Here is a 15147-nt window from a genome sequence, read left to right on the forward strand (position 1 = left end):
ACTGCAAAAGATGAGGACGTAGCTGCAAGCGTCTCCTTAAAAGTTTCCAAACATACACACTAGAATTGGTAATATACGAACAGATTTCTTGGGGCTACCCGTGAAAGACTTTAACTCTTTCAGCGCATTCTTCAGTCACCCTTGACCGTTCCATACTCTTCAGTATGAGAACGGGTATACAAACAAAACTATTTGAGTTGCTCTTACATTTGATGTATTATTTACAACTGCAAGTTCAATGTAATACACGCTACAAAGTTTTAAAACCCGTACATTGATTTTGAAACGACTGTATTTTCAAAAGCCAGTCCCATGTTAAATACACTTTGAAAGAGAAGCCATTGGAAACAAACGCCAAATCCCATTTTCAAGACACGTAAAACTGTTAAGGCTTTAAAGAAGCTCAGTTCATTTGCAAGCATCACATGTTCTATGGTAAAAGGTCTTGTGTTTCAAGGTACAAAATGGTGCACTACCGACGACGAAGTATGGTTTAACTGTCCACATGTTATACAAGTAATTGTAAAAATGTACAGCATTTTACTCACCATAAAAATCTTTAACTGAAGAACTAACAATATGTTGCGAATAGCATTAATACAGTATGCAGCAGTGAATGTGCTGAACGCGAAATTTTTACAGATATTGCACAAAACACAACCTCTGTCCAAGGACAACAAAAAGAACTGTAGAGAACGGTGGAAACTGCTTATGTCTGTCTCTAGTGTGTATTCCTTCACGCGACTCTAAAATCAATCACTAGACTGAAGCACCGACCAAAATACATTATGTGTTCCTAGGTACACTATCCTGGCCAACATTTGCGCTCCTGGAAAGCTCTCGCGCTCCATGAGTGCAGTCGAGTCTGCTCAACACTCCGGCTTCCCCCACCACTGCACTATTCCAAGCAGATGTGTGAGTGAGAGAGCTATACGGGGAATTTTTTCACCCTGTACAAACTCTTAGGATTGATCGATGCCGGCCAGGGTGGCCGAGCGGTTCTAGGCGCTACAGTCTGGAGACGCGCGACCGCTACGGTCGCAAGTTCGAATCCCGCCTCGGACATGGATGTGTGTGATGTCCTTAGGTTATTTAGGTTTAAGTAGTTCTAAGTTCTAGGGGACTGATGACCTCACAAGTTAAGTCCCATAGTGCTCAGAGCCATTTGATCCATTTTTGATTGATCAATGTAAGGATACAGAACAAAAAAAGGTCTAATGGACTTACGTCCGGAAATGCATTTATTCAATCACACATTGTTACAAAGACTGCTGTCTAATACGCGCTGTACCATGCAACCACAGTTACAGTATGTGTTGAACATAACTTCCATGTGCCTCAACGCACGTGTATACGTGCCAAAGCATGTTTTCTCTCCCTCATTCACAACAGCCAGGCTGCATCCGAACAGTGTCAAAGGCAGTATGAATACGCTGCTCCAGTGTCTCCACATCTGGAATGGGCTCTGTATACACGATACTTTTTAGATGGCCGCATAACCAGTAACCGCACGGGTTGAGGTCCGGTGAACTAGCAGACCACGCAACTGGACCCCCTCGTCTGATCCATCGACCAGGAAAGACACGATTGAGATACGTCCGGACGTTAACGGCGAAGTGGATTGGAGCACTATCATGTAGGAGCCACATAACTCTTCGAATCATCAATGGCACTTCTTGCAGCAGGGGAGACAAAGTCAGTCGCAATGAACGCCGATTGTTCCGGCCTGTTGGGCGAAGTGGAAGGAAGAGTGGTCCCAAAATATGGTTGCTAATTATCCCGGTCCACACATTCTGGCTTCATTAATGCTGATGATTCGCTGTCACCATACCATTGGGGTTCTGCATACTATCCCACAGATAATTGTTATGAAAGTTGAATATGCCACTCCGCATAAAAGTGGCCTCATCTGTGAACAGAGTGAATGACACAAATCCTGGAATCGTGGTTGTCTTGTGAAGAAACAAGTGACAAAACTGCCCCAGATGCGGAAAGTCTGTCTCTAGAAGCCTTGCACACGCTGTGAGTGATAAGGGTAGCAACAATTGTCATGGAGAATGCTCCACACGGACGTCTGGCTTACGCAGTACCGGCGAGCCAACTGTCTGGTGCTGACTCGGAGGTCGCCTTCCACAGTGTTAATCACATTTTCCTCCAAGTCTGGTGTCCGAACATTTTGAGCACATCTTTCATGATCTTCTGCTTCCTGAAAAGACCCTGTCTCAGACAAACGGCGAAACACTGTTGCATACATTGAATGCTGTGGTTGTTGTCGGCTGGGATAGGTCTCATGATGCAACCTTTCTGCCGCCGTCCCTTGTCATTTGCCTTTCCGTAAGCAAACACCATGCCGACAGGCTCTCGATTTGAATACGCAGCCTTTGTGTACAACACTGTATCACATCCACAGTTAGGTGAGTCAGCAAGAGAAGTGAATCGAACACAACATTACCAATTGCAATGACAGGAGCTGCGCCGGGTAGCCACTCGGTCTAGGCCCCCTGCCGTGGATCGCGCGGCTCCCCTCATCGGAGGTTCGAGTTCTCCCTCGGGCATGGGTGTGTGTGTGTTGTCCTTAGCGTAAGTTAGCTTAAGTTAGATTAAGTAGTGTGTAAGCTTAGGCACCGTTGACTTCAGCGGTTTGGTCCCATAAGGCCTTACCACACATTTTCATTTGCAGTGAAATTGGGAGGGGGGAGGGGGGGGGGAGGGTAGCACTAGGGCAACGTATGAGGAACAGTACCACCTCCTAGGAGGAAACCATGCATGCTGTAACTATGGCTGCTTGGTACAGCGTGTATTAGACCGCAGTCTCTGTAACAAAATATGGTTGAATAAATGGTTTCTAGCATGGAAACCATGTATTTGCGGACATAAGTTCATTAGTCCTTTTTGTTTCGTATCCTCTCATCTATCAATTCCTAGAGTTTGTACACGGTGGAAAAAGTCACCCTGTATACTGAAGGTTACATAGGAGAGAAACTTAGGAAGACTTGTTTGCAGCAACTCGGGGTAGCCGCGCGGTCTAGGCGACTTGAACGATTCGCGCGGCTTTCCCCGTCGGAGGTTCGAGTCCTCCCTTGAGAATGGCTGTGTGTGTTGTCCTTAGCGTAAGTTAGCTTAAGTTAGATTAAGTAGTGTTTAAGCCTAGGGACCGATGACGTCAGCAGTTTGGTCCCGTAGAACTTACCACAAATTTCCAAATTTCCAATTACTTGTTTGCAACAGAGTACGGCTACTTACAAGAGACGAATATCGCAGAAAACTTTCGTAAGTAGGCGTTTATCACGTGTGTTTGTTTTCAACTCTTTATTTCCATCAAGGCAATTACTTTTATTATTCGATTAAGTAAATACATTGTATAGTGCTAATACGGTGATCAGAAGTACGAAAAAGCGTTACATACAGGCATTTTACATTACGTTGTGTTGTTTATAAACTTATACACATTTCGATTTTATAATCTGTAATAATTCTGGAACTATTTGCCGTGATACAATCAAATCCATGGAGTTACGCAGATATAATCTCTTGAACCCGAACACTGGTGGGACTCACAAGTGAAGAAAAAACGTTCAAACACATTGTTGAACCAAACATTGAAAAAACTTCAGCAGCTTGCCTATGCAGTTGAGAATTTTTCTCTTGTTGTAACATTTTATAAAGGTCTTTTAGATTTCTGGATTGAACAAACAGACCATTGACCTGTGTGCTCCAATGTACATCTATCTCCTTAAGTCTGAAGTAATGAAGTATATAGGCTGCGAAATCCGAAAATGGTCTGAGAAATAAATCTACATACATCTTCAGTAGTGCAATGTCTTGCAATTTCTTTGAGAAGGCGTGAGGGAATGTTTCAGTTACTGAAACGTATTCAGTCATGTCTCATCCACAAACGACTGCCTTGAGTTATGAGAAATATTTCGTGTCATGAGCTTCAAGCTCATTTTTCCAACGGATTTATTTTTGTTTGATAGCATCAGTCTTGTCCACCACATCTGTTACCAAATGATTCTCCCCAATCATTAAGACACTTAAAGAACTCAAATAATTTTTGATGACAACAATAAAAGATTTTATCGCGACTCTGTTTATACTTAGCTAACTTGTACTCCATAATGACCGCTTTCATTTCAGCCAGCATTCGTCAGAAAAGAAGTACTTCATATCATCTTTTTGGCTGGTGTTGTTATGTCGGCCGGAGTGGCCGAGAGGTTGTAGGCGCTACAGTCTGGAACCGCGCAACTGCTACGGTCGCAGGTTCGAATCCTGCCTCGGGCATGGATGTGTTTGATGTCCTTAAGTTAGTTAGGTTTCAGTAGTTCTAAGTTCTAGGGGACTGATGACCTCGGAAGTTAAGTCCCATAGTGCTCAGAGCCATTTGCACCATTTGCTGATGTTGTTATGACGTTACAGTTAATATTTGTCCAGCTCATGAAAGTGCAATGGCATGTTAAGCCCTTTGCTTGGTCTTTAAGCAATATGAAAAGTAAGGCACTTCCCATGGCCTCTCCACTTTTCCTTTTTTTGTCAAATGCGTAGACGCCATAGCACTCCTAATGCAGAACATAAATGATATTTAACTCATGTACTACGGTCGACAAACTGCTTAGTGACTGACAAGTTGAGTGTCTAGTTCTAGCGGCGTCTGGCTGCAGACTTCATTGTCCTCTTCCTCCTTGCCCCTCGAGCACATTCGCAGCTGCGCCCGGAGGGCTAGGCGGGAGAGCGGCTAGAGCGCTGGCGCTCGTGAAGCGCTTTTTGGCCAGGCTTGCTCTAGGTACAACACTATCCCATACTCCCTACATTGGGACTGGAGGCAATGTTACCCGAAGAAATACGGCCACCAGATATGTTTTATACAGCTCCATTTGTGCCGAGACATGTTTTGGGCTGTCATCCACCTACATTTGGTGTAATACATTCGTATCGTCGCCAATATACAAGGAATTTCATGAACATTCATGGAGCTTAACCACAATTAAGCAAACCTTTCATCAACCTAAAGGTTGGTTTCACACCACAGGATCCTCTACGCCCTTGCCTTCTTCCGTCCTTAAAACTGACTTACTCGACTAGCTAAAGAGGGAATTAAAGTTCAAAGTAGAATCCGAACGACAGTGCAACCCAACATTTTCACTTTAACGTCATTGCCAGAGGGGAAATGAGTGTTAAATGAGGAAGAAGAATCGTAGGATAGAGCTTCGCCTGTTAATTACCATTAACTGCACTTGCTCTTTTTTTCATCTGTCTAAGCAGTTTCTGGAGACTTCACGTATATTGTTTTATGAGAAGTACGAACGTGTCTAAATTCTGCCGCTTGTTTCTATACTGTCGATAAACGGGAAATAGATTCGTAAATTTCAGACTAATTCCCATTAGAGATAGACCAGTGATTACAAAGACTTTTATGAATGCACTCTGATCTAATTCATCCATGTACAAGAAACACAGAAACACTACTATTTTTAAAATGTTTTGTAAACAAATCGATTCTGCAGGTCCAACTGAAACACTTCCACTTCTGCCGTGATGTAATGAAATCATCCTTGCACTTGCCTTAAGCGACTTAGGGAAATCATATAAAACCTAAATATGTATGTCAGGACGAGAATTTGAGCTTCTGTCCTGCACAAAGCAAGCGCAGAATAGGTCATGGAGACATGACTGTCAGCCTGCGACACTAGTTGATCAGAAGTATTCGGACACCTATAAGGGAATCTCCATATGTGATGTGTCCACCCTTTGCCTTTATGATGGCTCGAACTCTGCTGTTAATACTTTCAATAGGGCGTCTGAATGTCTGTTGAGGAATAGCAACCCATTTCTCCTCAGAAGCCCAAACCAGAGAAGGTAATGATGTTGGACACTGGAGTCTGGAATGAAGTCGACTTTCTAACTCATACAAAAGGTATTTCATTGGGTTCCAGTCACGACTCTGGGCAGGCTAGTCTATTTCCGGAATGCAGTTGTCCTGAAACAATTGCCTCACAGATGCTGCTTTATGCCAGGGAGCAATGTCATGCTGACATACCCATTCATCATCTGTGAACTGTTACTCTGCTGGACACAGCACCCATTGCTGTAAAATGCCTTCTTGTCCTTCCACATTTAGCGTTTTCTTAAGCGCGGTAATCGAATCGTACCCTAACCACGATAACACCCCTGTACCGTAACACCTCTTCCTCTGTATTTCTCTGTTTCCACTATACATTATGGCAGCTGATATTTTCCAGGCATTCCCCATACCCGAACCATTCCATCGGATTGTCACAGGAAATAGCTTGATTCATTACTCCAAATCATTGTTTCCAGTCATTCACTGTCCATTGGAGCTGCTTCATCACCCGAATTCACGAGTGATTCCTTCCAGTGATTTATGTGAATTCTTACAACCATCTTCTGCCGTAAGCGATGGTCACTGTTCATCAGTAAATGAAGTCTGCTTGGTCTTGGTTTAGCTGCGGTAGTAGAACGTGGCAAGCAATTTTGCATGCGTTTTTCATTCAGTTCGAGGTTGATTAGGTAATTAGAAGGAGATAAATGTGCAGTTTCCTTAGACAATCTTTTTATTTAAAATATATCGAATGACAGTGACTGAATTTTCTGCACTCTTTCTATGTCCATTTCCCAGGGTTCGGGGATACTTGTTTTCTGGATAATTTTTGTGGCCGTGGGAAAGCACAGCACATTGGCATTGAGACAGGTTGGGCAGAGAATGCTACGAAAAAAGCGGTACTTTGCCATCTGGGCAGCCTGGAGCCTAATGGGTCTGTCTTCGCGGAAGTCGGGACGCCAAGGGCAAGTTAGGGGAGTGCTGGGTATAGTGTAGGTTTGGACCAGCAGCCAGACTGTGGCCGGGATGACATGCCAGCAGCAAAAGAGCACCACTTCCTCATGTTTTACTGACAGCTTGTAGCTGATAACCATCGCTCGCTTTCCAAACGAAACAGAGCTTGCAGAAAATAATGGCCTTGTCACGTGAGGTGCTTTGCAGATTCAGAGGACCTCTGATGTGAGCCTAGTGCTGGATGCAAAAACGGGCCATTAGTAAATTAATCAGACAGAGCTGCAACAGCCATTTTTCTGAAATGGGAAGCCGTTTTGGCACTGTTTGTCTTGGCTGCATTTGTGTGCAGTAAGGATCCAAGCTATTGTGCCAGCGTGACTGCATTTTTCGCTATTGGCAGGCATGCAGTGTTGGGAGGCAAATGATTGCACGGCTTAGGAATCAGTGAAAATTAGTCGAGTCGTTCATTAAGTATGTGGGAGAGTGGATCGGACGAGACTTAGAGCTGTCCAAATCTTGTGAATGTCAGTCATGTATGTTACGGTGATCATAAGTAGCAGTATCAGCGAGATAGGACGTCTCTTGGTCCGCACTTGGTAACATCGTACGATCCCCTGTCGCAGGTCCACCACTGCTGTGTTCAGTGTTTCAGCTTTTTTAACTAACCATCGGGTTTACAGTTTCTGTTTTGGTTTGGGAGATGAATATTGAGATTCATGTTCATGTCGATACGACCTTTAGGTGAGCATACTTTTACCATTCAGTCAAATAACACTACGATACGACAGAAATTCACTAATTAGAATTTGTATATATAGAGTTTTTAAACTTTTCCACAGTCTTTGGTAATCTATTCGATATGAATATGTTTACTGAATAAATCAGTGTGTTAACTAAAAAAACTGCTTGCGTCAAACACCTTCCATTCATATTATTTTATGTGTAAGTCACTACTTTGGGATCTACAGCCAGTTCCTTAAAAATCTCTTTATCCATTAAAGTTGTACATATTAGAATTTATAGCTTAGAGTTTAAAAGCGAGGCTGGCTCACAGTCAGTTTTTTGGATCTGGGTAACTTTTTGCACGTAAGGGATGTCACAGTTGTTCCTTCGTGTTTTCGTTTCACATTCACATCACCAGCAGTCGACTTGGGGAGCTTTAGAAATGTTGCGTTTTCCCTGATGGATTTGCTACTGAGATGACATCCAATGACTAATCCACATTCGAAGTCACTGATATAATTCTGATCGACCCATTCTGCCGTTACTGCATCTCTACCAACAACAACTCTTCGCTTCCTCTGTTACTTGCGGGTTTGCCTCTGGTGATATCTAGTGATCAATTCTGCATTACACATGGTGTCCAGAAACTTTTGACCAGATAGTGTGCGCGTCACAACGATTTGAAGCTACTTACGTGAATAGACGACAGCCCGTAGAGGCCTGTTTGTGATAGAGAGTATTATTTTCATGAATCGCGGGTTATTAACTTCCACAGGTGCCGAGATTTTGTGGCTGGACCTAGTGATCAGAGATATAGCACGAAAATATGCAATAGTTCCTGAGGTGGTGGGCTTGGGAATAGGTAACTGAAATTGATCTTTTGCTGTCAAAATCATAAAACATTAAATTAAAGAGGGTCCATCTCCTTGCATGAACACAATTTTTGAATTGCTTAATCCTTAAATATGTCTCACCATAGAAATGGCATATTCAGTGAGTTTTACTTTCTTTTACTGTTTCTGAAATATGTACGTGCAAACATTATGTAGATTAGGAATATGTTGACATTAAATTTTGTTGTTGTTTAGACTGCATATGTACTTTACCTTTGTTTTGACATTAAGTGTGCTCTGTGATTACCAACAAAAATTAGCTAAAAATCTAAATTAATACATCATCTGCAACACCTTGACATTAGGGAAATTTCTGAATTGAATATTTCGATTACAATATAACCTTTAACTTTATATTGCGGGAAAAAGCAGAATATGCCCCTTTTTTACGCTTACCGTCGCTTTAGTTCGCCTTTCCTAAGCCCTATTAGATTTTATTTATCTACTAAATACACTCCTGGAAATTGAAATAAGAACACCGTGAATTCATTGTCCCAGGAAGGGGAAACTTTATTGACAATTCCTGGGGTCAGATACATCACATGATCACACTGACAGAACCACAGGCACATAGACACAGGCAACAGAGCATGCACAATGTCGGCACTAGTACAGTGTATATCCACCTTTCGCAGCAATGCAGGCTGCTATTCTCCCATGGAGACGATCGTAGAGATGCTGGATGTAGTCCTGTGGAACGGCTTGCCATGCCATTTCCACCTGGCGCCTCAGTTGGACCAGCGTTCGTGCTGGACGTGCAGACCGCGTGAGACGACGCTTCATCCAGTCCCAAACATGCTCAATGGGGGACAGATCCGGAGATCTTGCTGGCCAGGGTAGTTGACTTACACCTTCTAGAGCACGTTGGGTGGCACGAGATACATGCGGACGTGCATTGTCCTGTTGGAACAGCAAGTTCCCTTGCCGGTCTAGGAATGGTAGAACGATGGGTTCGATGACGGTTTGGATGTACCGTGCACTATTCAGTGTCCCCTCGACGATCACCAGTGGTGTATGGCCAGTGTAGGAGATCGCTCCCCACACCATGATGCCAGGTGTTGGCGCTGTGTGCCTAAGTCGTATGCAGTCCTGATAGTGGCTATCACCTGCACGGCGCCAAACACGCATACGACCATCATTGGCACCAAGGCAGAAGCGACTCTCATCGCTGAAGACGACACGTCTCCATTCGTCCCTCCATTCACGCCTGTCGCGACACCACTGGAGGCGGGCTGCACGATGTTGGGGCGTGAGCGGAAGACGGCCTAACGGTGTGCGGGACCGTAGCCCAGCTTCATGGAGACGGTTGCGAATGGTCCTCGCCGATACCCCAGGAGCAACAGTGTCCCTAATTTGCTGGGAAGTGGCGGTGCGGCCCCCTACGGCACTGCGTAGGATCCTACGGTCTTGGCGTGCATCCGTGCGTCGCTGCGGTCCGGTCCCAGGTCGACGGGCACGTGCACCTTCCGCCGACCACTGGCGACAACATCGATGTTCTGTGGAGACCTCACGCCCCACGTGTTGAGCAATTAGGCGGTACGTCCACCCGGCCTCCCGCATGCCCACTATACGCCCTCGCTCAAAGTCCGTCAACTGGACATACGGTTCACGTCCACGCTGTCGCGGCATGCTACCAGTGTTAAAGACTGCGATGGAGCTCCGTATGCCACGGCAAACTGGCTGACACTGACGGCGGCGGTGCACAAATGCTGCGCAGCTAGCGCCATTCGACGGCCAACACCGCGGTTCCTGGTGTGTCCGCTGTGGTGTGCGTGTGATCATTGCTTGTACAGCCCTCTCGCAGTGTCCGGAGCAAGTATGGTGGGTCTGACACACCGGTGTCAATGTGTTCTTTTTTCCATTTCCAGGAGTGTATGTTACTGTTACTGTTTTTCTTTTTAACATAACCTATAGATATCCGTAAAATTTAGTGGTGTTTTGGTTAGGAAAGCTGTTTGGTGCGGTTTGCTGTTTACACATAGATTGTGTTGAGGATTTTATCGGGCTCTTTGACGAATTTTGGATGTTAATATATGTTGCTGTCGGCTAGACACAATTTTTGCTGCACATTTACGTATCAGATACGCTATTGACATTTGCCTGTCCCACTGATTCGTTTCCGATTCGCGGCCACAAAGTCTGAATATGTTCCGATATATTTTCATTTGATTTGTGTGTGTTTCAAAATGGTTCAAATGGCTCTAAGCACTATGGGACTTAACATCTGAGGTCATCAATCCCCTAGAACTTAGAACTACTTAAACCTAACTAACGTAAGGACATCACACACATCCATGCCTGAGGCAGGATCCGAACCTGCGACCCTAGCAGCAGCGCGGTCCCTGACTGAAGCACCTAGAACCACTCGGGCACAAAGGACGGCTGTGTGTGTTTCAGCTTGCGCTCCGGTTTCCCAAACCTGCCCAAAGGCTAGAGCCACATTCAGTAGCTACTGACTATTAGACATTGCATAACTGGGTAGTCATGTAACATGATTTCCACGAGCGCTTGTTTCTTTGTGGAACGGTTTACCCGTCCTACAGAATCTCATGTACACTGTAAGGTCACAGATACCTCAGTCTTCGAATCGTTAATTGCCCGCATATTTCGTTCCTTAATTATACCTTCCATTTCCGGATGACATAATGCAAACATGATATCATGTTCTTCCAAAAACATTCCCCATCATTCGTGAACATACACACACACACACACACACACACACACACATATACACATACACAGTGAAACAGAGAACTGTCAGCAGCTTATCTGATACGTTAATGTGCAGTGAAAAGTGTATCTAGTCTACAGCAACATACATTAACATCCATAATTCAGCTATAAACCCGATAAAATCTGCAACGCAATCGACGTATAAACAGCAAACCACACCAAATAGCTTTCCTAACACATACACACACACACATACACACACACATAAACACGGTTCTCGGCAAATGTCAGAGCATAGAGGGGAAAGTATGTTCTTGTTTGGTTAGTGTTTTAATGCTTGTATCTACTCCGATATTGAAGTAAGTGCTTTTTAATGGAACCGTATATTTTCTATAAACTGCATTCGATACTCTTGAGAAGATAATTACAGTGATATAGCGTTTGTTAATGTTGACGTTGAAACCTGTCACAAAAAATTGGAGAAATGTCCTATAATGTGAAAGAACGGTGGCCAGATTCGGCATTACTGGTGCAAACATTGCCAAGCAGGCGTCTTGGACCAGGCCGCGTATCTGTAAACCGTAAGGTAGACCTGTGCTACGAGGATGAAGTTTTATTTCCCCTTGAACCAGTTTACGATCTAGGTGCAGGTTCACCTACGAATGTTCTGTATGGAAATACGACACGGGCTAGAATCTAGCGTATCACAAAGGGCTTAGAAAAACTGCTTCAGATTTGGTTATCCTCTCAGATTTACGTGAGCTGAAACAGAGAAATCAACTGTTCATTCATCAGAAATAAAGAGGTCTTGCACGCTGCAAAAGGTAACTATTGAATTAAATACCTAAGTGTTTGAAGGAAGATGTCACATGAGGTCTTGGGCGGTGCAAAAAGCAACTACTGTATTCAATATCTAAATGTTGGAAGGAGGATGTAGCCTGTCTTTTTCTATAAGGATCTGTGTGCTTGTAAGAGGTAAAATGTCGAACAACTGTCTCTATCTAAACCGCTCTAAATTATATCATATGAGATACATTCGTTGAACCAAACATTTTATTAAAAATGCCTTGGTGACCACCTTTACACGGCAAAATAAATATTCTTCTTAACGAAGTGTTGTTTCATGGTGAACGTAAGCTCGTAATGACAATGTTACCAGCTACGTGGAATACACACTGTCGACTTATTTGACACTGCAGTGCAATTTCGTACACACATAAATGAAATAAACACCTTACTAACAATGATTTGATAAGCATCCAGATCACATAACATGAATTTTGTCTTCCAAGAAAATAACTTTATCTTTTATTTAAGCATGTGTTCAAACTGCTGACCATGGCCTGAAAGGCCCATCTGCGATCGCCGTTCGAATAAACGACCAACAGATGATATGCTAGAGCATGCATTGGCGATTTGACAACACATATCGTCTCTGGTAGTTGGGGCTTTGTCACCTGTGAGTGCTCCCCAAAGAAAGCAATTAACACGCGTCAGATCGGGGGGAACTCGCAGGCTATTTGACAACAGAATTTCGTCCTATCCAAAGTCCAGGAAAGTTCTTATTCAGTATCTGCGTTTCAACACGGGACGACTGAGCTGGACAACGGTTGTGTTGCAGCCACGTACACAGACGAATATCCAGTGGTAACTCTTCCGGAAGAACGGGCAGGATGTTTTTCAGACAGTGTGTGTACAAATGCCCATTTAGAATGCCTGAAATGAAGTTAGGTCCCACAATGTAGTTTCCTGTGGTGCCGCGCCATATGTTTATGCCCCACGGCCTTTGATGTTGCACTTGACGAAGCCAGTGTGGATTTTCGGCTACCCAGTAGTGCACGCTATGCAAATTTACTTTAACGTGGTTAGTAAACGTTGCATCATCAGCAAACAGCTAACATGAAAAACGTAAGGTCGTCTCTCGGTTGCTCAAGAGCAAGCCGACAAAATTCGAAACCACGGTCGTCGACCGCCTGATGTAGTGACAGATGTACGGATGGAACTTCTGTCGATGCTGGATGTGAATGACACTCGTCCTGTTGATTCCGCGTTACTTGACAATATGTTTCGTACCACTGTGCGTATTCATTAACGTCATAGCCAGAACTGCTTCTTCGTATCCTCTGTCAGTTTCAGTCCTCTTTCTTGTCCTCTTTTTGACGTTCACGCAGCCTGTTCGCCATAGCGTCTTAATAATTCGTACAATTACCTGGGGCGTCGGACATCGGCGATCCGGATAGATGCCCCTATACCGCTGCACTGCTTTTACTTCAGTTCTTTTACTTTCACTATATCCAACTTCTCTTCACTGGTGTACATGTCTCCATGCAACGAATGTTGAAGCAGAAATGAGCGGCCTGCAGTGCAGACAAGTAAACTTGCAAATGTGTTGACATTCCGACACATAGCAGCACGAGAGCTCTGCTTGGCGGTGTTCGCACCGCTATTGCCGATTCCGCCGACCGTGCTCTCAAATTCTAGGACGTTTCTCGAATTTTTTGTACGACAGGTTTCAACGTCAACATTAACAAACGCTATATCACTATAATTGTCTTATCAAGAGCAATCGCAAGCAGCTATAATTAGTATATGGTTCCATTTAAAAAAAAAAGTACTTGCTTCAATACCTTCGTTGATACCAGCCCTAAAAGTATTAACCAAATAAAAAAACACGTACCCCTCAAAGCTTTAACAAGTAGGAAGCATATTCACAATATAAAACCACCAGATACAAGTCTTGATGCATCTGGTATTTACAAAATTACCTGCAGCCAATGTAATAAATACTATATCGGCCAAACAGGTAGAAATTTCAGAACCCGATTCAAAGAACATTTAGACTGCTACAGGCTTGATAAATGTAACAAATCAGCTGTAGCAACTCACATTAAAGACATCGGCCACCCTTTGAAAATCGAAGACAACCTCGAAATTTTACACAAAATAGGAAAAAGTAAAAGAATGGATATCATGGAAGAAATGGATATTTTCAAACATGACACAAATCATGGAGATAACATTCTTAATGAAATAATCGTATTTAAATACTCAAAATTCTTAACAGTCTTAAGCCAGTTGTAACTCAATAGATTCACGAAATTTCAATGTAAATAATCGACTAGAACCAAGAATATCGATACAAAACCTCGATAATCGATACAGACTCACATGCTACAGTCCGCCATCTTATGTTGTGTGTATAACATCGAAGCAATTTGTGCAGTGGCATTCAGTGACAAAATATAATGTGCAATAGTGTAATGTCAATCAACAGCTCCGCCATTACACCAGTGATACAAGTGAAACAGCAAGAAGATGCAACTGTAAGTGATCAACTGTCATATAAAAGCCTTTCACACTATTTTCGTAACACATAACTGATGCAAATCTATCTGCATCCGATACAGGCTGTGATATACATAGTCAACAACAAAGAAGAAAACCAGCGGAAGACTCACTGACTTCGATTTCTAGATATACACTGCCCCCATCTTTCCCCCCAAATGCCACACCAGCAGCTGCAGTAAAAAACAAAGTGTTCTAAATTAATCTAGTTTTAAAATGTTTATTTTCAAGTAACATTTCTCGATGTATGTATGTATGTACAAACGCTTGAAAATGAACAAAACATGTTCGAAACGTGTTGCATTATGTTAGATTAAGCATAAAATAAAAAGTAACTAGTAGCGGAAACTTGAAATAAATAATTTTCCCACGCAGTTACGGTTTACAAACATAGCCATTATGGCTGAAAATAATTGTATCTGTTACTTAAAGGAAAACCCAGAGTATCGAGCCTTGTATGGAAATTGTTCCTGTCATCCTTATAAATATTTGGACTTGTAATGTGATAGATAACTCTATAAGTATCTGTCTAGCATAGTTTTATGTGGTTTACTGGAAACTTCTTTAATATGTATCCACAATGGCAATTGGTAAGAAGAGTTTCTGAAATACTGAAAATCGACATTTGTTACTGCAATGGTTGTTTCAAAGACTATATTAAGTCTGTTCACTTCAATGTCAACTAAATTTTTGATAAAAATTAGACTCATTTGAAAATTT

Source organism: Schistocerca serialis, chromosome 3 (assembly GCF_023864345.2).
Source record: "Schistocerca serialis cubense isolate TAMUIC-IGC-003099 chromosome 3, iqSchSeri2.2, whole genome shotgun sequence".
Taxonomy (NCBI): Eukaryota; Metazoa; Arthropoda; class Insecta; order Orthoptera; family Acrididae; genus Schistocerca; species Schistocerca serialis.